The sequence below is a fragment of the Stegodyphus dumicola genome, chromosome X1, assembly GCF_044657685.1.
Source record: "Stegodyphus dumicola isolate Sdum_Otavi_A_Nest chromosome X1, ASM4465768v1".
In the NCBI taxonomy this organism is placed as follows: Eukaryota; Metazoa; Arthropoda; class Arachnida; order Araneae; family Eresidae; genus Stegodyphus; species Stegodyphus dumicola.
In genome coordinates, this window is record NC_140780.1 from 258,841,611 (window position 1) to 258,866,790 (window position 25,180).

A 25,180-nucleotide genomic window follows, 5' to 3' on the forward strand; every position below is an offset into this window, starting at 1 on the left:
AAAGTAACCGGCATATAGATTTTAGAGATTCTCCTAAACACGCTTCTAGTGTTTCATGCGATTCATACACTTTCTTACGCATGAAAGTATTTCTTTAAAGTACCCCGTTCATTTCAATTCAATTGGTATCATGAATCTTATACAATTAAGTAAATTTCAAGTTTGATATTTTAAAATCCTAATTAGACACATACGAAAAAGAAAAACCTTAGATTTATAAGACTGAAACTCAGCTAACACAATTATGAGTATTTAATAGCGGCAAATACCCCTGTTTCCATAATACATCAATTACATTTTAATTGCCGAATAATGTTAAGTTATTGAATACACACTGCGGCAGTTCCCTGAAATATCAATGAAATAGGAACCACTGCCGCTACAATTACAAACCTTAACAATAGGCAATATTTGTAATCACTAAATTTATGCGATCATGTTTGTCACTAACTCACGGGAGCTCTTCGAGGCACCAGAGTTGCTACTGTAATTCAGTTTTAATAGATGAGCTAGGCTCCAGACGCAACTACGAAGGGAGCAGACTACGATGGAGGTTTAATTTCGCGTAATTCTCGTTTAATGAATTTTGGTGATTTGAAAGCAGTTACGGAACTCGTAAAGAGCAGGACCCAACGCTGAAAATTTTAGTAATGCAAAGCGTTAAAAGGCACAAATTTCATCTGCCGATACGACGAAATGTCAAGATGTAATATACTAAAAGTGTATTCTTAGTTTAGGAAAGCAATCTCGACTTCATTTGGAAAAGAAGACACCTCTATTGAAAGAGATGATAAATTGTCTCGAACAGAGAATTCATTATGAGAGCATTAATTAAGTTTCTTGCGTTTACAGTTGATTAATAGTTTCAAATAGAAAATTATGTTTTTTTTTTATCTTCTTCCTCAGAAGTGTATTGACTTTCCAAATCTTCTATTACATTCTGGAAAGCATCTTCAGTAAATTTAGACATACAAGCCGCTGCAATGCAAAGTTTATGAACGATACTTAAAAGAGTTGCAATGTTAACAAAGCATTTTTCATCAGAAAATTTAAACATGATGCTTTCCTAAAAATATCTTTTTTAATAAACATCCTGACATTTGTTCAAAGATATTCGTCTGGAATGGCCAAACCCACTAGTTATTTATTTATCTCATAACCGAGAATGTTACCCAATATTCACCACGCAGGGTACATCGATACTGCACTTCAGAAAAAGGGGGAAAGACCTTTATAGAATATATATAGAGAGAAAACTTTCCGCAGGAATCGCAACCCATACTCTTGGTTTTCGGCTATCAGTCAGCTTCGACTTTAATATATACAAAATGATTAAAAATATTTGGCAAAACGTAAAGGCAGTTAGTGGGGACGGGAAAGTGTGTGGAAATGGCGCGTTCAGATAGTTCAGCACGGTGCTGAGAGAGGCAAGTTAAAACAGTCTGCTGATGTAAATCATCATTCTGCTCGCGAATTTCAAACGTTATGCATTGCTATGCAAACGCGAAGTTTGTCGACATGCATTTATCTATACGGCTGATGATGGAAACGTTAAACGGACGCATTCGGTAATCTACCGGCCTTTACGATCCCATTAGTAAGAATTTGGAATCTACATTTATTTACTTAAGTATATTGATGTGAGCTATGACTGCTGTTTAGTAAAAATATTGTGCTTTAAAACGTGCAAAAAATGTTTCATTTTTTAAGCTTTCTGAAAATGAAATTCTGTATATAGTTCAGAAGATTTTCTCCTTTCTTACCGTGTGCTTTCGTGGTGTATTTGAAAGGATGTCGCTGAGTTTGGAGCTCGAATTCCGCCCGCTGCTCTAATTCTTCCTGTTTATTGCTTCAAAAAAATTCTAAATGGATTTTACATGTGGCGCCTGAACTAAAATATGGTGGACGATGAGTTCTCTTCTTATATGAGGAAGAATGTAAGGCATACTCTCCTTCCTTACCGCGATACTGGAAGCACGTTCTACTTGCCTTAGGAAAGTCCAGATTTCGAATCCCGGAGAGAAGATTGCTAGTTTTTCTTGTTTCCTGCCCCAAAATTTCCTATTGACTCTAAGAGTTAAGCGCTTTACTTCGAGGCTGCATTCTCTGCAGAGTGAAATTCTGGCTCTTGAAGAATAACAGTTTTATTGTGAGGGTAACTACATTACGTACACGTGGTTTTAAGTAACATTCACTTAATATCCGAAACCGCGATGCATCGTATGTTAGATTTAAATTTAGTTTTCGAGTAAAACTACTAGACGTTATGCTACTACTTTTCTTCCCAGGCGAGATAAGATACAGAATATTATACTACAATGCTACAACGAAATCATCCGGAAGGAAGGTTAGTCTGTAAGAGTATCAAATCAAAGTAAAACATGTCGGCCCAGTTCTACGGTTTTCTTTTCCTCGTTGTTTTACAAATCCCCACGGAAATGAAGGCCGTTAAGCGCTTGTAAACGCATTCCCGCAACTATTGATTTAACAGAACACGGAGAGATACATGAACTTTTGCTTGTCAATTGCAAATGAAAATCAATGAGGTGACTTAAACTCTCATTTAGAGCACGAAACGAAATTGGTTTCCATCTGTGTAGTGATTACTTCTCGCATACTGCACATGAATCTCCAATTCAATCTTAGACGTCAATATTATTCGTGTGCATTCTTTTCGTCCGCTTGTTGTAGTTAATTAATAGTTAATTAACTTAACGCTGCATTTGACAGTTAAGTGCTCTTATGCTCCATTTTGTGCCATCGAAAAGAAAGCACCCGCTGTTTTGGGTCTGAGAATTTATTATTCGCATACTTAAGAGGAGTCTCCCGTATTCGTCGTGTCATTGCCATCTGGAACGTTTCAATTTTATTCCCAATACCGCATTCTATCGTAAGAAAGTATCCCCTATCTTTGCGTAATAAATGAAAATAGCGGTTGTAAGCGTAAGTTTTACTAATAAACTCGAACCTAAGACTGCAAATAATTCACACAAAAATAGTAATTCTGTAAATTCGCTAAAGCACTTTCGCAGAAATAGCGTGAATATGTTAAGGCTAATAAGGGTATACTTTTAACAAGATTATGTACTGTCATTTTGAACAGTTTTTAAAACTAGCAACCAAAATTTCAATTACTATCGATTCAGAGAAACTTCCTTCATTTGGATTCCGAAATTTTTTCAAAGTGTGTCTGAAATTGTTACTTATGGAGAGTGCTAGTTATTCATTAAAGTGCTCGTTTTGTTACACATACACACACATTATGTTTCGTTGACTCCTTTCTGCACTATTTATTCCTTTCGATGGATTTCACTAAAATAAAAAATAGTATAAATTTAAATAAAGGGAAAATTTGTATGTTATAATAAGTCCTGAGGCAATCTTCTACTGTAGCTTGCTAGCTCCAGAAGAATACTCGTCTACAACTAACAAGTGATTTGGTGAGTAAATTATCTGCTAGAGCACAGGGGTACAATCTCCATTAGATGGAGCTGATTTATTAAGGTGAAGGTTAAGCGGTATGTTTCACTCGTATCTTATATTAGGAAAGGGGAAGAGAAAAAAAAAATGTGTGTGGCGTGGACGCACTCAGATAATCAAGGTTAAAGGGATTCTCCTTTTTTTCTTTTCTCTCGCAACGTGAAAATACGGACGAGTTTCTCTATTATCTCCCTGAGGTATTTCTGTCACATGCTGCACGAAGACATGATTATTATGTTTTATTCAAAGTAAAGTTTTCTACTCCGAAGTTTGCGTTTTGTATAAAATACTGAACATGTGTATTATAAGTTCAATAATGTTTAATAGTGTTTACTAATACCTGTATCAGAAGTTTTTTGATTAACTGCATGAGCTGATATATTTTGTTAACACTATTGCGCAAAGTTTTGAGTTACGTAAAATAAAACAAAAAAATTTATTCACCTGCTTTTATCTTTATTTTATATTACTTACTTATTATTTGATTTTCTTTAATCTAATCGCCGAGTCTCAAAACATTTTATACAATTTGGATTTATTCTAACTTTTTAATCCTCCCACTTTCATTCCCATGCAATTCATACCGTAGAGAATTTCACGCGTTCGCTTATTGGATTGATTAGAGACTCGAGGGGGGTCTACTAGTAAATATCAGAATTCTTGAAACCCTGAAAGTAGACATGGTTGTTGTTTGTTAATTTAATTTATAGAACACGAGGATATTACATAGATCGTCGGAAGAGAAAGCGAAGTCTTCTCATGTATAGGATACATTCCTTTACCACCACGACAGACCGCACGGGAAAATCAAATAATTCATTATATTATTTCTCACTCAAATACATATTGGGGAGAGGCATGAGACCCAGTCGACCAAATTCATTCCCATGATGCTGAATTATCAGCTACAACATTCTCGATCTGAAACTACTGTGAAGACATTAGGTTTTCGGAAAGAGAAATGCAAAAATTCGACTATATTCCCTCCGGGATTCGAACGATAGATTTTTCAATGCTGGCTGGACGTGCTAATTATTTGTATTACGGCAGCAAGCACGGGGAGATAGAGATACTTACTTAAAAGTTCTCTCTTGCCGATGCAAACAGAAAAGTCAACCGAGCAACTTACAGGCAGCAACTCACACCGTATATTTTAACCTCACTTACTTAGTTTGGAGTAACCTGATCATGATCGGATTATATTCTCAAATATCAGCTGGGTTATAAAAGTAGTCTTCAAAAGTCGTGCTTTGAGCGGAATTTATTTTATAAGCGCTTTGCAATATACACACGCACACATACGCATATATATATTAAATTGTTTACAGCGTATTGCAGGGTGATACTAAATTGTTTTTACAAGGAGGGGTGATAGTACTTATCTAGATGAGTAACAATTACCATAGAACATAGAGTCGCATTCCACTCTGAGAGGCAGAAAAGAGGAATATTAGAATTCCAACCTGAACTTACAACAGTATTAGGAGAGTGAATGAAAGAGACCGAAATTTGCGCAATCAGTTTAGTGAAAAACTCCCAGAGAGTGCACAAAACGGATAAAACTGAAAACTTGGCGTTCGAGTGTTAATTCGAGCTCAGGTTTTGATGGCAAACACTCAAATGCATATCTTTGGTTTCGAAGGCCTCAACCTCGCAAACGATTGCAACAAGTTAATTATCTAATCCAGGGCTGAATATTATCAACTTACTCAAACTTCCGCTGCATGCCGTTATTAAATTGAAACGTTCTTGCTGTGTTTCGGCTGTCAGAACTTCGTGTCCCATAGAAGGGCTCTTTGAGTAGAATGAGCTTAGCATAGTAAATCCAGGATAGAAGATGGTGAAGGGTGAAAAACATGTTACCTTGACAGTATCAAACCTACCTTGAGTTGGAGTTAAATGATAATATTCAGCCCTTGATCAAATAATTAACTTGTTGCAAACCAAAGATGTGCATTTGAGAGTTTGCCATCAAAATCTGAGCTCAAATTAACAATCGAACGCCAAGTTTTCTGTTTTATTCATTTTGGGCACTCTCTGTGAGATTTTCACTCAACTGATTGCGCAAATTTTGGTCTCGTTCATTTCGCTCTCCCAATACTGTTGTAAGGTCAGGTTGGAATTCTAATATTTCTCTTTTCTGCCTCTCAGAGTGGAATGCGACCCTATGATCTATCGTAATTATTGCTCATCTGGATGAGTACTATCACCCCTATTAATTTGCAAACACAAGCTAGAATCAATTCTGTTTATATATATATATATATAATTTGACCACATGGGACTTTTATTGTTTGTCCTTTTTGCTTTACTTTATATATAATTTGTGATGTTTCTTATTTCTTTTTTATGTTTTTAAATTTGTTTCAGACTTTTGGTAAAAAAGAGGAAGGATCATACGATAGATTTTGATAGTCGCAAACCCTCTTACTTATTTGACTTGAATACCTTAAGTAATAAATTGCCAATATAATAAAAGTAATAAATTACCAATAATACCCTTATAATGATTTCTGGCTAAATTATATATATATTTTTGACATTCTTATCACATAAAATTTTGAATCTTTTGACATTTTGATGTTAGGTAATAAACTACAAAATCACAATGAGCATTGACTGTTATTTTATCTTAGTTATAATGAATAATTTAATTTTTTTTAATCTTTTGAATTTTCCTACTTGAAATAATAAACTGGCATAGCAAACCTGCAGAAGCACCACAGCTTAAGATATTTATGGCGCTATTTTTCGTAAGTACAAGAGCAATATTATATAAATATCTATGGAAACATTAGTATCACGATGTTTATTACTTACTTAAAACCATCTGCTACGAACGAATAGATGCACTTTATCATTCTTTCTGTCAGCATTTTTCATTCTCCTAATACCATCTATAATTTCGCGTTTTCAAAACAGGCAAATGTCTCAAAATATTTCTTTTCAAGTAAGATAATTAATACAAAACATTTAGGACTTTTAAAAGTGTAATTGAATTTAAAACCGCTTGTGTCTGTTCAGTTAATAATTTAAAAAATAACCTTCCTTTCTTTAGAACCTTGCAAACTAAAATCATGAATATAAAAACTGAAAAATAGAAATTCCCTAAGAAGTATGACGGGATGATGGTAAAACCAGATGAAAAAACAGTTCTAACTAGCATGCAACAAGCACTGAATCAAATTGTTTCAATATGCCCCAAAGTATGTTTTTTCTAGTGATAATAAGGCAACTTGTCACTTTAAGGCGGTGTTAGCTTAATTCGTCTATTCATCATTTATGAAATCCAATTAAGGTTAACAAAATGAAGAAGCAGACGTGTTTCATGAAAGCAAAATCTGAATTGCCTCAAGACATTATTACTCGGCAAACCTTCAAAGACAAACCTGACTGCCGCTGTATGCAACTCTTGAGATATTTCACACGAAGCAATTTATTAGTGTCAGGTAGGCTGGAAAATAAACTGTGGCATTAATTTATAGAAACGACAAACAAAATATAACCTATCAAGAGATCTGTCTCGTGAAAGTTCAAAAAGGAGTGAAGGTTCAAAAAGGCATAAGAATTCTAACACAAAATTAAGTAACTTAAATAACATTATCAATGCGTATTTGAATGTACCAAGATACTGTTGATAGCTTAAGGGCGTTCGTTCATCAAAGTACTTCATCTAACGCATGAACAACTCACAATATTCACACATATGCTCAAAGCATGTCAAATATGTATATGGCTGATAAACAGAAACGGCAATGGAGACACAGCATTTATATTTATGGCCATATACATTGAGAAAACGAAAGTATTATTTCTCTAATTTTAAATCAAAGTGATTTATTAAGAGTTTTTTATCTGTTTGTTTCTTTGCTTTTTTAATTTATCTAATTCTTCGTTTGGTGTAGATTTCAGAAGAAAACGGTTCACTAAATTCACCCTTCTAAGACATTCTTTCAAGGCATATACAGTGCTGAGCGGTGGAAATATTCTTTGTATTCTTTTTTTAACTGATGTATGCAGGATTCCATTTCCTAAACATTTTAAAGTAAAGAATTTTTCATCGTTAAAAATTAACACTTTTTTTAACAGATTATTTACAGGTGATTTATAAGTCATGCAGTTAAAAATATTTTTGTCTGGTTTTGCCTAGTAATTGAAAGAAAATTACAGATAATTATTTTTAAAGAAAAAAAAAACAATTGCTTAGTTGTAATGACCAACGATGATGATGGTGCAAGATTACTAAGTCAGTAGTGTTTGAAGAGGAATGAAAGAAAAGAGGCAAACATCCACGTTTTCTTGTATTATATTACAGTGCATTGTTTAGCTCGAAATGTGGTTAGAGATTAAAAACAATGCTTGCAAATATGATATTGTGAGATAAAAGTAAATTTTAATATATACTCAATAAACCCTTCCAGAACTTGATATTCAATCGTTCTTTTTTGTCTTTCTCTCTTTTTATGCACTTTCAGTACTGCAGGAAAGTGGTTGTCGTATTATTTATTCCTTAAGGGTTTGTTTTGTGTGGAATTTTATAACATTCTTAATTAATGACATATGACAGCATCATTCAGGGATTACTCCTTCAGTTTAAAGAGTTAATCGGTTTTCTTCCCCTTCTCCTCTTCTTTATTATTGTTTATATATATATATATATATATATATATATATACACTTATGTCCATAAATTAAGGATAATTCGGAGTCACGCGGAAATCGAACTCTAAAATAAATATATCACCTGTAAAATCACTACACACATCTTCATGAATCATATGCAAATTTCAGGAAATAACCAGATGACACGGATGGTACGTCACAATGACGAGAGTGTAAGAGAGTGATATATAAGGAATACAGGCAAAGAAGTAAAATTGTTCGCAGGCACTTTATAAGCATTTCTGTGCAATAACTGAACTCTGAATAGTTATGACACAAAGGACGCATTTGGATGATTTTTTACATAGTAGAATTATCGGCCGTCTGGAATGTGGGCGTACCCAACTGGAAGTATCAGACGAATTTCGAACTGCCCAGAGTGTCATCTCCAGGTTTTGGCAACTTTTCCAAGATGATGGTAATATGAGTAGACGTTACAGCACAGGTCGCTCCAGAGTTACAACGCCGAATAAGGACCGGTATTTGGCAGTTACTGCCAAAAGAAACACGCGAAGCACAGCCTCAGACCTGTCTCGTCAGCTCTCTTCAGCCACTGGTACGACAATTTCAAGGCAGACCGTGTACAGACGCTTAGGGCAGATTGGTCTATATGCTCGTAGACCTGTCAGATGCGTTCCACTTACTGCAACTCACTGTCGCCTGCGGTTAGCCTGGAGTAGAGAGCATGCATTCTGGACACCGCAACAGTGGGCTTGTGTGATGTTTTCCGACAAGTCCAGGTTTAGCTTGCAGTCTGATTCTCGCCGGACTTTCATACGGAGAGCTCCAGGTACCCGTTACCACCAAGAAAACATCATTGAACGACACCGTTACGGTGGTGCAGGAGTGCTCGTTTGGGGTGGAATTATTCTGAGTTCCAGAACTGACCTGCATGTTCAAATTGGAACCATGACAAGCCAAATCTATCGGGACGTCATTCTGGAGCAGCATGTACGTTTGTTTCGGGGCACCAAGGGCGCACAATTTGTGTTTATGGATGACAACGCCCGTCCTCACCGTGCAAACATCGTAAGTGAATGCCTTCAATCGGAGGATATCACCCGTATGGACTGGCCAGCATTCTGACCGGACTTGAATCCAGTAGAGCACGTGTGGGATATGCTTGGCCGACGAGTTGCAGCCCGTCAACCTCCTCCTATATGTCTACCGGAACTTCGGAGAGCATTGCTTTTTGAGTGGTGTATTATCCCCCAAGATCAGATCGATAATTTGATACTCAGCATGCCTAGGCGTTGTACGGACTGTATTGCATCGTCTGGGAGACATACAATGTATTAACAATCATACCAACCATGTAATATTGGTTTTTTGTAAATAGGTTTTTTTTTGTAATTTGCTCCAGGGAGAAAAAATCGCTAATTTTTTTAATAATATCAAACATATAGCATCTTTTTTTTTGCTCTTTACCTTTTGCTTAATAAATAAGCTTTACAAATAAGTCAAATTTGTTTTGCTTCTAACGCTTCCTTTGCCTGATTTTGCATTATCCTTAATTTATGGACATGAGTGTATAACCGGTGAACCATTTGGAACATTTGTCGACACCTCAAGTTAAACCACGAACCATCTCTCTTGAGAAAACACGCATTAACCACCACATAACATCTAGGTTGGTGATATAGTGTTGATGTCGGCTGCTCTTGTCAAAGATCGACATTTTGCCCCTTTAAGTCCTTGAATCCGATGATCTGCTCCCCACCCTCATAGAACCAAGACTAAGATGCTTTCCTCGCCTTAGAGTACAAACTGGTGCTGCCTCAAGGGCATTTTTTACTTCACGGTTGTTTTGTTTCAAGAATAGATTGGTAATGTCGAAAGGAGAGAGATATATTTAGCATGGAAAAAGCACTTTACATAATATATGAATCCAGAAACATAGATTACGCAATAAATATCCTAAGCTGCTAAAAAATATAAAATAAATAGGCAATATATATTGATTTATCTTACATAATATATATGCCCTAAAAATAGATCTAAACTGCGTCATTCAAATTAATCATGCGATTTTACGCAATTCTTAATGCCTCTTGCCCAATCAAAATAATTCTAAACCAAAACATTTTTGACTCCCTTCCTTCTTCCTCTAAACTGATGCGTCACTTTTGCTTGTGCTTTTCTTTTGGCCAGACGCTTTGCTGCAATCATCTATGAGCTGCTATGCTCGCTTCTATCGCCCTAGTATCAAAATTGTAAATGTTCTGAAAATAGGCAAGATTCGAGTGCCAAGTGAATTGTGGCCACAAATGTGAATTTAAGTAAAACATTAAAACTGCCTCGACTGCCAAGTTCTTAATCTATTCGAATTCTATGTTTTAAGTATCAAGTATCTTCGCAATCAACATTGCTACGCTTCTACATGTCAGTGTTATTACATCAGTGCTTCCAAAATTGCGCTTTTATTACACACATTACGATATTATGTTGTTTAATTTCTTCTAATGATAATAAATTAACTTGTAAACTTAGATATTGACATATAGGGCTTCTAGTTAACATATAAACTTTAACATTAGTAGAACATTTTTTGTATTTGATTTAAAAGTCATACATATATAATTTAAAAGACCATCTAAATAAGCTACCTATAGAATGTTTGATATTCGTGAGCCAAACTAGAGCAGCATGATCAGTATGTACAGTAAAATGATTACCATGTAAATAATAATAAAATTTATCTATGGCATCAATATGCTTAACATTCTAATTCGGTAACATTCTAATAATTTTGTTCATAAGCCTTAATTTTATAGAATGGAAAGCAATTGGATGTAGGTTACCATCTGCGTGTTCTTTGTTTTAAAACTGCACCAACAGCTTCTTTAGATGCATCTACAAATACGTGACAAGGGCATTTGGAATTAAACAAATTTAAAATGGGCCTTGAAATTAAAGCATCCTTTAAATTTTTGAAAAGATCTTTGACATTCATTAGTCCACTTCTAAGGAGTATCTTTTTTAATAAATTTGTTAAAGAAGCTCTAATTTTTGACTAATTTTGAATATATTTATGATATACGTTTATACTTCCTAAAATCTTTGCATTTCTTTAACATTTTTAAAGGGTTGTAATTTCTTAATAACCTCAATATTTTCATTACTAGATTGATATTTCTCTGTTTTAACCTGACATCCTAGAAAATGTATTTTTTCTTTAGAAAAATAACACTTAGATTGTTTTAATTTTATATTCTCTTTTTCACATATATCAAATATTATTTTAAGATGTTCATCAAAATTTGGAGAAAACACTAATATAATGTCATCAAAATAATTTAAAGCAAACTGAATTTGATATTTGTTTAAAATTTGTCTAAGAGCTCTTTGAAAATCAGCTGGGGAATTTTTCCAATCAAAAGTTGGTATAGTGAATTCATAAAGATCAAAATTTGTAGTAAATGTCAATTTTCAGTATCGTTTTCATTTAATTTTACATGCCAATAGCCTAAAGCTAATTCCAATGTGGAAAACATTTTTGCATTCGTTAACTGATCTAATGCAGCATCAATTCTAGGAATGGGATCAGAATCAGTTTTGGTAACTTGTCTAAGTTTTCAATAATCAATACACAATCTGTTGTTTGCTTGTTCAGCTCTTTTATAAGCTAAAGTTACAGGTACATCATAAGGTCTAAAGGAAGATTTAATGATACCAGCATTTAATAATTCATCTAGTTGCTTTTTAATTTCACTATTATCTTTAGGAGAGGCTCTGTAGGGTCGAGATGCTAGAGGTAATTCCGAAGTTAAAATTATTCGTGGAGGTTCCATATTGATGCAACCCACATCATATTTGTTTTTAGCAAATATATGATCATAGTTACTTAAAAAAAAAAGAAAATCTGAAAGGTTTCAATTACGTCCAAAGGGGCGTTTTCTTAACATTTTGTGTGCTACCTTTATTTATTAAATATGATGTTTTTCGCACTTAAACCATAAAATTCAGTTTAAGAGCAATATTGCAAAATAAATTTAAATTGAGTATATCTTTAGAATTTCTGATTCACAGTTTCAAGCACTGGAGATAAAAATGCTTTTTTTCTGTACAACGTTGCCATTGCTCACTTTAAAACCCTTGAGTTTGTTAATCAAACATTTTTTAAAGTTTTAGAAAATATGAAATTGATAATAAAACAAATTCCAAATTTCAAATTTGGGCTTCCAGATGCCCATATTAGCAGTAGGATTACATCATTCAAAATTTGACGGCTCTATGTACCGTTGTTTTACCACAACGCGAGAAACATACATATATTTTTGCAGATTTTTCATTATTTAATTTCTTCAAATGTAATACAGGACGATAATATTTGGCGGCAAAAGTTTGAAAAGTGAAAAGGACATTCAGAGCGATTCGACTCAAAATCGCAAAACGAAAGCAATAGTCCCTCAGGGACAAAGCTCCTTTGGGCTAATAATTTTTGTAACTGATCATTATCAGATTCATTATTTTCAGCATAATTATAAAAATTTTTAGTAATTACACTAGTTTTACATACAAAAATATTCTAAAAAGATTTATCTAATTAAATACCTTTACTTAGCATGCGTTTAAATTGATATACTTCATAATTATTAAAATTTAATTGCAATGTAAATAAGCAAACACAAGATGGTGATGATAATAAATAAGTTAAATTAGAATTCACAACATAAAATACTATAGTGTTTCTAATATTTCTTATTTTGCATAACAATTTAATTATTTTAGTCATAGCATGAACTCCTGATAATGATATTAATTTAGTATTAGGATGAATAAGTTCACTTTTTGCATCCATAGAATTTAAAATACTTTGAGATATTACATTTACCTTCGACCCCGTATCGACGATTCCGGAGATTTCTTTCTGATTAATACGAACATTTATTTTAAAATATAGTAATTACTTCATTTTCGTCTCAGTTTGTTGAGAATTTTGATCGTAATAGCTTAAGGAAGGAAATGATCTATACGGATAAACTACTGGCCTTGGGTGAAAATTTCTGCATACCGAAGGAAACGGCCGTGGAGCATAATATCTGGGAGAATTATATCTTGGCTGGTAAAAACCTTGGTTGGAAAACATTTGATGGTACACTTTGTCTTGGAGTTAAGAAATTTTGTGTTTGATTAAGGTGTCCCAATGAACTTAAGGTAGATGAACTTCAGTTAGAAAAGAATTTCCTAGCGATGTTAATTCAGTCATTTATATTTGTAAAATTTTGAACAGTGAGCAACATTTTCTGGTACTCAGGAAGTCCTGATTTAACGATTCAATAATTATTTTTTTCTCAATTTTAATTTTGAAATAGATGCGAATTTTAATTAGACCATTCTAGTTCGACACATTGTCTTAAAAAAATGATAATGTCTCGCCACGGAAGGAATTCCGAAAATACTAACGATTCATCCGCGTTATTAATATTTTTATTTTTGAATTTTTTCGAATAGTAAAATATACTTATCTATGGGGCTATCATTATTAGAGCTATCAAAGATGGCACACTGAAATTTATCGCTAATATTGTCGCAATTTCAGTTTTCTCTGAGCCATTTTCGTTTGTGATCGGGTTTGCATGTCACATTACCCAAATACTAAGCTGAATCACATTAATCACACACTGAAATTGCTGAAGAATTTACAACAAATAGATTTTGAAAAAAGTTTTGAAGCACTGATCCCGATATTGAATCACTTTGCACATAACATAACACTGAAAAATTTGCAAATTAATCAACATTAAATTGTAATTTTTCTGAGAACTCGATGAACACGTTTCACGAAGCACTTGATACGTTCACACATCACTAGAAGCATCCAGGTGTCGTCACACTATTTCGTATTTCACATTTCACTGATCACGTGAAAACACCATATTTGAAGACTTGACGACACACTCGATGGCACTTTAGCGAAAACGGAGAAAAATACCACTAGAATTTTTTCACATTTCACTGCTGAGATCGACGTCACAGTTTAGCGAAGAAGCTCCTTCAGGGAAGAAAACACCAATTCGTTCATATACAGCAGAATGTATCACTTGAAATTTTCACCGCGTACCCGGCGAAAAAGACGAAAGAGTAAACACAGTATTCATCACGGTGTAGAAATGGATGACCTTAAACACACAGTATTAAATTTAGATCACTTTGATGTACAGCAGAATGTATCACTTGAAATTTTCACCGCGTACCTGGCGAAAAAGACGAACTAGTAATCACAGTATTCATCACGGTGCAGAAATGGATGACCTTAAACCCACAGTATTAAATTTAGATCACTTTTCTAATTTTTTTTTTCGCAGTCCAGTCACTGCAAATCCGTCTCGAAAATCCAATTGAGGAATTTAGCGCGCTAAAAAGTAATCCCGTGAAACTTTTTTATTACGTAATAATTTTGATGCTTAGAAGAAAATACTGGAAGTTTTAACACCTTTCGATATCCATCATGGCTGGTGCAAGGCATACAGATGAAGGCAACAAAACTGAATTTCGAAAAATCGCCAATCTTTATTTTCACACAGTTAATTTGGCAGACACTTATTAAACCATAATTAAATATGATAAATTTCTATGTACATTGGTTTTAAAAGAAACGACGTAGGCATAAAGCGGCATGGATGTTGGGCATGGCGGAAGCTAAGGAAAGGAATGAAGTGATGCAGTTCATTGTGCCAAGATACTAAGTCTGATGTAATTGTAGAGACAAGCCACGACTTGTTAATTTGAGATTGCTATATAACATAGAAGGATCGGTAATTTGGGAGAACAGATGAATTTAGGGAGGGGGAGCATCAAATCTATATTAATTTTGAAGTCGACATTTATTTTTAAAGGAGCTATCGTATTTTCTTATATCTTACATGCATATATAATGCAATTGCCTTATAAGGTCTTATAAGGTCCCTGTTAAAAATGTACGAGGATTTGGTCTACGGTTACTCGTAGGAAAAAACCAACAGAATCGTACGGGTACCCGTAAGCCAAATCCCCGTAAAAACCAGTAGACAAAAACTCGTAGACCTATACGGGTAGATGCAGGCCATATCCCCATAAAAACCAGTAGACAAAAACCCATAAACAAAATCAATAGAATTACATGAGTATCCATACACAGAATTCTCATAATTAAACAATACACAAAAATAAAATGTAGATCAAATTTCCATAAAATCTAGTATTTATAAGTATAAACTAGCAGAAGTACACATTTGGCACTGATGGAATGTACAGAGCTATATGGGAGAAAGCATGTAGAATAATCTATATACATAAAGAAGAAGCTCTGTTTGTTTGTTCGCGATAGTCACTACTGTAGCTATTGTCACCAAACTTTCTACAACAATTTTTAAGTCCTAGGAAAGGTCGACGTCCTCCAAAAAAATTCAATATACATATAGTTTACGAGAATTTAACGATACCTCGGGTGGTATAGTTGATATCAGTGAAAAACCCACAGAGATCAACAAAAACCAGTAAAAACCAGCAGAAATCAACTGAATTCTGTGGGAAGTTTTACTGGTTTCTATGGGGCATTTTGAAACTAGTGAGAAAAACCTGTCAAGACCCATAGTCAGTAAAAGTAAAGTAAAAGTTTACTGGAAGTCAATTTTAAGAAGTCAGTAAAAGTTTTACTGATTTTTATGGGGCATTTTAGCAGCGGTATTTTTTCTTTCCTTTCCGCATGCTTTCCTGATGGAATCAGAAGCATAAAAAATGATGATTCTAACAGTAGCGCCCGAACTAAAAGGTGGTGAACGATACATCGTCAACACCAGGTTTTGGAGATTGGGTCACCTAACCCCCAGTCGCCCTTTAAAAGGGGAGTATTTTCCTCCCTGTTCCCACATTCCTTTGCGTTGTAATTGGGCCTACCAGCAGCCGAGAGGTAAAATCGCTGAATACTGATACTTCCAAGCTGGGTTCAGTTCCTGGCGAACGGGCTGGCTCTATTGCCACTTTCAAGTTTTCCCCGCGTGTAACGTATATACGAGCTACTTTCCCTTAGAAAGTCCTCCAGAATGGCATCCCTGCTCTTAGATAGCCCTAGTATGCTCTGCGATATCAATTTAACCAAACCAAATCAATCGCGGTGTAAGAGGTCTGGAGCTCGAATTCCGGCAAGGACATTGCTTGATTTTCCCGTTTCCAGCATTAAAAAAATGCTAATAACTTACAATCTTAAATAAATAAAACATAGAAAATAAACGTATGCTTCTAATATCACGGATTTTACACCATAATCTGTTTTAAAATGCTTTACGTTGAAATATCTAGATTTAATATAATAATTAGTTAGGTTGAATAATATTAATTTGTTGGGAAAGAAATATTTTTGCGCTTAGTAAATAAATGATAGAAGGGGCATCATCAAAAGGTTAAAGGTCATTCAGTGTAAAATATTAAATGGGTTACAGCCGAAAACATCGCGGACGAAAACGTCGCGGAGAAAACAACGCAAGGCAAAAACATCGTGCTACAAAACATCGTGGGAGAAAACATCGCAACGAGAAAACATCGCAGTTCTAAAACATCGTGGTACAAAACATCGTCGTCGAAAATAAAGCGGTTCAAAAACTTCGCAGTTTAAAAACATCGTCGTCGAAAATATCGTATTAAAAAATAAAGTATGTACAAATCATCGCATGACGATAACATCGCAGACATGCTTCTTTCAGGCTTTAATAACTGTAAATGGATATTCCCATAATGATTTGTGAGCGCAGTATGTAAAGAAGGATAATTTTTATTTTCACATATTTTACTGACTAATAAATGTTTGCTGAAAATGTAAGAAGGAAACTTAAGCATAGAAAATTAATGCAACTTATAGCACTTAATAGAATTTTAAACCGACATAGTTAACTAACAAAGGCCATTAATAAATCTTTTTTATAAAGTTTTTACTGGTAATTTTTCATGAAAAGTATAATCTATAATTTGCATTTAATTTTTTATGCTTAAGTTTCCTTCTTACATTTTCAGCAAACATTTATTAGTCAGTAAAATATGTGAAAATAAAAATTATCCTTCTTTACATACTGCGCTCACAAATCATTATGGGAATATCCATTTACAATAATTAAAACCTGAAAAAAGCATGTCTGCGAAGTTATCGTCATGCGATGATTTGTAGATACTTTATTTTTTACCACGATATTTTCGATGACGATGTTTTTAAACTGCGAAGTTTTTGAACCGCTTTATTTTCGACGACGATGTTTTGTAGCACGATGTTTTAGAACTGCGATGTTTTCGCTTTGCGATGTTTTCTCCCACGATGTTTTGTAGCACGACGTTTTCGCCTTGCGTTGTTTTCTCCGCGACGTTTTCGTCCGCGATGTTTTTGCCGCGATGTTATCGGCGGACACCATTAAATGTAGTAAACAAATCAGAGCTTCAAACAATTACGCAGCTAATAATAAATTTTATTTCTTATATTACTAATATATAGGTAATTACGCTTAGTACTAAATTTCAAATTACGATTCTTAAGCGGGGAAATTTGATCAGGCTTTCAATGAGTTTTCCGGATACCTAGTAAATATTCATAACGTCTTCATTTCAAGCTTAAATCCCACTAGTCCTTTTCAAGGTCAAAAAGCGAATTTTCGTTGATGAATGAATGAAACAAAACAAACTTAAAATCCAAATAACAAACTTATGTAGTATACTTTAGCTACAGCGCCAGAAGAGAAAGAGTATGAACTTAAAAAGAAGCTCACATTTTATTGAACCTTTCATAGCCAAGTTACAACAGGCATCAACAAACTCAGTACTTTACAATGACGAATGCCCGAAATTATTCGAAAGCAAGCAAGATAAAATATACGGAGAGAAAGTGCAATATCGTAAACTGCATACCAGTCCTATCTGGTCAGAAAGCAACTTAATTCAACATAACGTCAGTCCTGTAATGAATACTTGTAACGCAGAAATAAAAACATAAAAAACTAGGAAAGATGTGATTGCAATTTTCTTTATTCTAGATCATTGTCTATCGAGCCTGTAAGGTCGCCCCCAAGTTTTAATTAACTCTGAAGGGAAAGAAAGACTGCACTTCAGATTCTACGGATTAGATTCTTTCGCAGTTATAAACGTAGTGGAAAAGTATTATTTTCCACAACACATTATCAAACATAATTACAAGAGAGAAAAGAAAGGCACCTAGGACACAAAGATCATCCATGAAGTTGATGCAACGAAAGTAAGTAAGCAACACTTTTAATATTTTCCCTTAGCTAAGCAAATGAATGAAAGAGATTCATAATTATTAATATTTCTGGTAGAAAAGAACATGTTAGTGTAGCAATATATCATGACTTCGTTAAAATTAGAAAAATACATTATACTCTCTTCGTAACTGAAAATTAATAACATAAAATGTCGATATCCTTTTTCACGTACTATGCACGACTATAGCTAAATACTTGTGCGATACTCTTCTACTGTGTGATACAGGAACTTACGTAAATGTTGAATTAAATATTTGAAAAAAAAATATTACATTCTACTAATCCAGCGCGTTTCAAATCAAGTATGTTGTTTAGTATCACTTCCAATTACACTTTAATTACACTTCTGTCCCCTTTTATAAAATTTCAGTACATTTACTAAGGATTTTTAAATTCTAACATAAACTAAAACAATCATATTAAAAGAAAAACTTCAGTAACTTTTCTTTTAAATTAAAGCTAAATTTTTAAATCACTGTGTTGTGTCGCACATTAAATATACAGATCGTGCACAAAATGTAGAAAACCAAAAGGGAATTTTAAATGGTTGTATTGTTATCGATTTCTATTTACGATCATAGCATGATAGATTTTTAATTTATGCTAAATAATAAAATAGTGCTGCACTAACAGAATTAAAACTAAAAAGTTATAATGGTTTGTTTACTTTCTCCCACTATTTTATGCTTTCACTGTGTTTTGGCGTGTTACTGCTAAAATATATTTCAAAATGAATGATTCTAATTGAACACTAATATCTGAAACTAACACATTACATTTGGACTGAACTAAAATTTTATTTATTTAAAATAAACACCCGATTTTTACAATTCGTAATTTGACATACATTAGAGAAATCCAAGTAAACGATTACAACAACAACTGAATCTTATTCGAAATTTAATCAAAATTCTGTGCTTGGCTTTTACCCTGTTATACTAAAGTAACTTGATCGTCAAAGATCTTCCTCATGCAATTGTTAACAGCAGGGAAAGAAAGGAAATATCTGGCATCAATGGATGAAATGATGCATAGGAGACACATAAGTGAAATTAAGAGCTTAATTAAATGCGGAGAATAAGAAACCTTTTACTCAGTTGCGCGAAATATAATTGTGATTTCAGTAGTTTAACCCACAAAATAACATTTTTTTTTATTATATTCTCGCGCGGTTTCCGTTTTTCCTGAAAGAAGATATTCAGATTACAATGCAAAAAGTATTGTATCTGCGCAACCGAAGTAGATAAATTTTCAGATTAAGCTTGGCGAAAAAGCATTTAAGTTAACAAAAATTCATTTTCTAAAGAAAAATGAAGGTGCAAATTTCTTTTTCTCTTTCTATTACATTTCTGAGAAATTTTTCAGTTACACCGTTGTTGATTATGAGCAATATTTCTATATCGAAAAGCTACAGAGGTCGAAAACTTGAATATGTACTCTTGCCATACGTATTACGCAGTTTTTAACTATGAGTAATAAAAAAATAAGCCTGATTATTTATAATAGAAATATCTGTAAATACTTTTCAAATGACGATTTCAAAACCTCGAAACCAAAGCAGAAAGACTGCAGTCTAAGCAAACATAGAATTCTATTCAAATACATTCTCTGTATTATTCTTTCGGCGTATTTGAAGAAATTCGTTCCGGAGAAAGAGAGTTCTCTTTGTTATCTTTCGTCTTACTGGGAATACAGTTACGCCATCCCAGCTGAGGCTGTGTTAACGGAACTGTTAACGCTTCGTTAAAAAGAAGCTTGTTAGGTGAGGTCTTTTCAAGAAGTTCTTGTTCGACATGTCGAGTTTACGTCTCCTTCATTCTTCCAACACCCCTTTTTCGCTTTCCCGCCTTTCATATTCTCGGCACTTTGAGCTACGTATATTGAGATTGCGACCAAGTACATTCCTATTGTTTATTTGTGTATGGCTACTTTGAACCAAGAGGGCTATAGAAATGTTTATGAAAAGCATTAGAATACGAATAGAAATAAAATAATCCAAAAATGAAACACTATTTCAGAAATATTCTATTTTGGGGAAGCAGTTATATTTGAACTTTCGTATACTAACGCAGAGCTTGATTTATTTTTTGTTTACAGCTTATTTTTTAATTTTGTTTTGCTATTACATGGATTTTCCACAGAAAAAAAGCACTTGACCAGTTTAACAATTAGACATGGATAGATTGACGCTTTTGTCTATACCTTGAAATCATGTACAGACAATTCTTCGGTTTCATAATGACCATATTATAGCTGGTTTTAGATCAGGGTCTCTCAGAAGTTTAAACATGAACGAAATCTTATACGTAGTTCTCATGGAAGTCGCAGATAAAAGAGCATTATAAAAGCAATTTCTTATACGCATCTTACTGAATCTTATACTGAGGACTGAAATACGCAGTTCGAATATTAACCATGCCAAATGTCATTCTTAATGTATACGGTAAATAGAAATTTGGTGCTCAGTCTTTAAAAAAATTTAACTAGCTCAATCAGACTGATACACATTGAAAAACATGTCTGGTTTGGAGATTCATTAACCCGTAACTGGGAAGGTGCGGTCTCAGATAGTGCTAAACATTTTACTCCTGTCACCACTATTCTATATTTAGTCTGATTGAATGGAATATCCTGCTAGCTTGTTCTTTTGCGACCTTGATAACTCTCACCCACTAGCTAAAATTTTGTGCACTTGCTTCATTTTGAAATTATAGTCTTTTGTCTAAAAGTGACATGTCATACCACACCTCCATCTCAGTGTTACGATTTCAGGCCCACGTGGAAACATGGCTCTGAGACTCGGTCCGAGAAATATCATATATCCTTCTGATCCGCGTTATGCAGAAATGATGCAGAGAATTCTTGAGGAAGTGGTAAGTGAATTTAGGGATGAAGATGAATATCAAGAGGATTTTGCAATTGGAATTTCACATTCCACAAAATTATATTTTTTTTAATTGGAATCAAGAGAAACATACACTCTATGCCCCCCCCCAAAGAAAAAGCGGAACACTTTATATTTATGCGTAAGCTGTAAATGCCAGTCTGTTTGGAATGTACATGAAAATTATGTCACGACTAACGTACTGTCATTTTTTATGTTTTGTGCAATATTTATATTTTCATATGGGTATTTCGCATAATTTGCATTTGAAAGTGGCTTTCATAAAAAAAATTCGTGTTGCAGAAAAAATGTTCTTTCTGTTGACTTATTTCTTTGTAAAATGTAAATCTTCTTTTTTTCTGTTTGAAGGGAAGTGTTTATAGAATATGTGGGTAAAATAGCACTTTAATATTTTGATTAGAATCTTTCATTTGAATCAGAAGGAGACGCGGTCTTTGTGAACGCACGTCCCTGGTTATATCCCACTATCTGACCTTCCTTGTTACCAGTTAAATCTGTAGCCTCCAAGGTAACTAACTATACAGCACCGGGCACCGATCACTGTTTACGTTCCGCAAAACTGAAACAGAAACTTTATGTTATAAGTAATGCGTTCTTAGTAAACTGCTCCTAAAATCGGGAAACATCTGATAGAGATTTAATAAATATTCTTATTCTATATTTTACGTTTCTTGTTATCTCGTTTCTTATCGTATCAGTATTAAATCATTTATTAACGGTTAAGCAAAACAAAACAAAGAATGTACAATGAATCGTAATCCGCTATTTTATAAGGCTCTTGACAATTGTTTCTCTCATTTATGTGTATGCAATGCGCAGTATGTTTAGAGTTTTTGTCCATGATACACGACATAAGAGTTACCACTTTCGCGTAGAATTTATATTAGATTTAGTGTTATACATGTATAGAAATCCAAATATCATTTTAAAAAGTACAGAAGGATGGCAGAAAGTTACATGCAAAACACAAGTTTTATACAAGTGTGTAGAATGCACAAGATTTTTAAATAGCAATATAAGTGTTAGGAAGCGAACTTACCATGGATGGTGCCTGACTATTGTACTCAGCAACCGGTAATCCGTTTAAAGAAATCATTGGTAAATGCAGTAACATTTGAAAGAACAACGAAATCAGTAACCAGGGCCGGGACGAATGTGAGGCAGGTGAGGCACTTGCATTAGGTGAACAAATAGGAGGGGGGTCAAATCAGTTATTCGATCAAAAATTCAGAAATTTATTTTTGAAAATTATGATTTTTAATTTTAATTTCGGAATACATCAGTGAATATTTAAAGAATTTTGTGTTATAAACAATCCAGCTAAAAAAAAAAAAAAAAAAAGAAAAAGAAAAAAAAAAAGAAAAAAAGAAAAGAAAAACTAATAGCATTAATTTATTCTCAAAGGACATGAGCTTTCACAGTACTTTATATAATATTTTCTAACATTAAAATTTGTTATTGAAAGTAGCTTTAAGGATCTAATTACACTTTATGTAACGAATTGTATAGGCTAAACCTTTATAGAAAATATTATATTGCCGACATTAGTACTGAACATAGACGGCGCTATAACTGCTGAGTTTTGCAATTTCATAAACGCCTTCTGAAATAGCATCCGAAGAATAAACAAGGGTGATTGAAAATGAAATGCACCATATTATTAGTTGGTGCACATTTTTTAACGTATAAAATTTCCCAATAAACGAGGCGCATGAATCGAAGTTTTTGGCTTGTATTCACTCTCATGTTGCGTGGGAACTGAATGGATTGTTTCATTTCTAGTTTTAAAAACCATGCTATTTCAATAATTTCGGACACAAAAGCAGCTACAAGCTTAGAACTTTTAAAAACAATTCCCGATTATAATTTAGTTCAGTCCTATCCGAATATGGAAGCAGCGTTAATAATTTTTAAACGCTGCCAGTTACTGTAGCTAGTGGCGAAAGAAGCTTTAACAAACTTAAAATAATAAAGAACTATGTGAGATCTTCACTAGGCCAAGAAAACCTTTCAAACATGGCCATTCTCTCTATAGAACATGAGTTAAGTAATCAAATAGATTTTGAAAAAAAATATTGATGATTTTGCTTATTTAAAAGCAAGAAAAAATAAATTATAAATATGCTTGAAAAGTTTATGCCATAAATGTTAGAGCAGATGCTTTGTTTATACTACTTAATATTATTTGCCATTTTTCAAAAAGCATATTTTTAATCTTTTTCCTTTCAAAATTGTTTATCATTATATATGTTTCATCTTGTCGAATATACAAAGTTGTAATTAAATATTACTGTAAGAGTATATTTTCACTTGAAATAACTACTTCTAATGTGCATAAAATATATATAAATATAGTTAATTTGTTATATATATATGATTAAATTTAGTATGATCTTAAATTCATTTAGTGCGAAAACAAGTTACTACTACTTGCGCAATTGCTGCAAAGTAAGTTAATAATAATTTATTTACTAAATAATATTGATTAATTGATGATTATATGTATATATACGCAATAATGCATATATATATATATATTGCGCGTGTTTGTATAATGTTATGCTTTCAAACATCAGTTAGTATTATTTATTTATTCCCCCCCCACACACACACAAATAGGAAAATAATCTTGCATTGTATACAAAGGTGCAAGGCGCATATTTACCGCTTTGCCTCAGCTGAAAAAATATAAAGCCACAGCTCTGTCAGTAACGTTCGCGAATTCTCTTATTATTGATTGATATTTTTGTCTTCCTTATCAGTGATGGGACATTTAACGGTCTTCCAGTTCTACATTACAAAAGATTCGGTTTACATAGATTAAAGACGACTGCAACGACAGACAGTAAATTCGCAGGCATATTCAAAAGGTAAAACGATGCAAAGATATCGCTCCAGGTGATGTTTCAAATAGATAAACATAGAAAGCAGAAAACCAAGCTTTCAAGTTTTGAATGGTGAAGAAATTATCCCCACCGCAGGTCCAGAGAGCAATAATAATTGCTTTATTTATATTGATATTGAAGATGACGATGAAAACGAAGCGAGCAGTATGTGAAAATTAGCCGTATTAAAGGCTTAAGCAATTTTGTTAATATTTAGATCAACGTCCTGATACATTTCTATGCATCTTTTGATGATCAAAAGGTGGTGTGTTAGTGAGGCAAGGTAGAGTTTTATAATCGTCAGGAATATAAGTAAAAATTATTTTTACAAAATATTCAAAGAAAAGAAATGCATGAAAAAATTACAAAAATGCATGAAAGAAACTTGATAATTTGCTTCAATTTGTTTCTTCCAGCTTTTCATACCTATTTTTGCCACGAATTCGAATCCTGTATTAAGTTATTTGTTTAATCGAAGGAAGCACACATTATTTGCGAATAAAAGGTGTTTTTTTTAAATGTTATTAGCTACTTACTTGAGCACTCATGTTTAGAATTACCAATAATTAGAATAACACATAAACAATTGAAATAGCCTTGTTAAAAGAAAAATTGACTTTCTTTAAAAGTCATCCATTGCTGATCAAGTTTTTGATCATCTAAGAGAGGTTTGGTGCCAATTACCTCAGATAATCGAGATCTCCTGCAATTATTATAAATGCTCTTTGAATACACAGCATGTTTCTACCATCTTCATTTGGCTTTTACTTTTTTGATTTACTTTTATGGCAAGAGTCTTTTTCTGTACAAAAAGTATTAGCTCTATGCAGCAAGCATCCATAAAAAGACCTCCATAAAAAGATATATTTTCTTTTGTTTCCTCCTTTCTGGCCGTAGTTTATGAAATAAGACCTCCTCTCCGCAGAAAACATTAGTTCTAATGCAATTCAGAGCTACAGAGAGAGGACATTTCCTTGACATTTTCTTTTACACAAACAGAGCAAAAGCTG

The 25,180-nt window shown here is 33.5% G+C and overlaps 1 protein-coding gene across 1 annotated transcript in view; it reads right to left on the reverse strand.

Moving 5' to 3' along the window:
* The window catches only part of LOC118187953 (uncharacterized), a 562,718-nt gene that overhangs the window by 140,653 nt on the left and 396,885 nt on the right, over window positions 1-25,180 (reverse strand). The gene's annotated exons all lie outside the window — the stretch shown is intronic.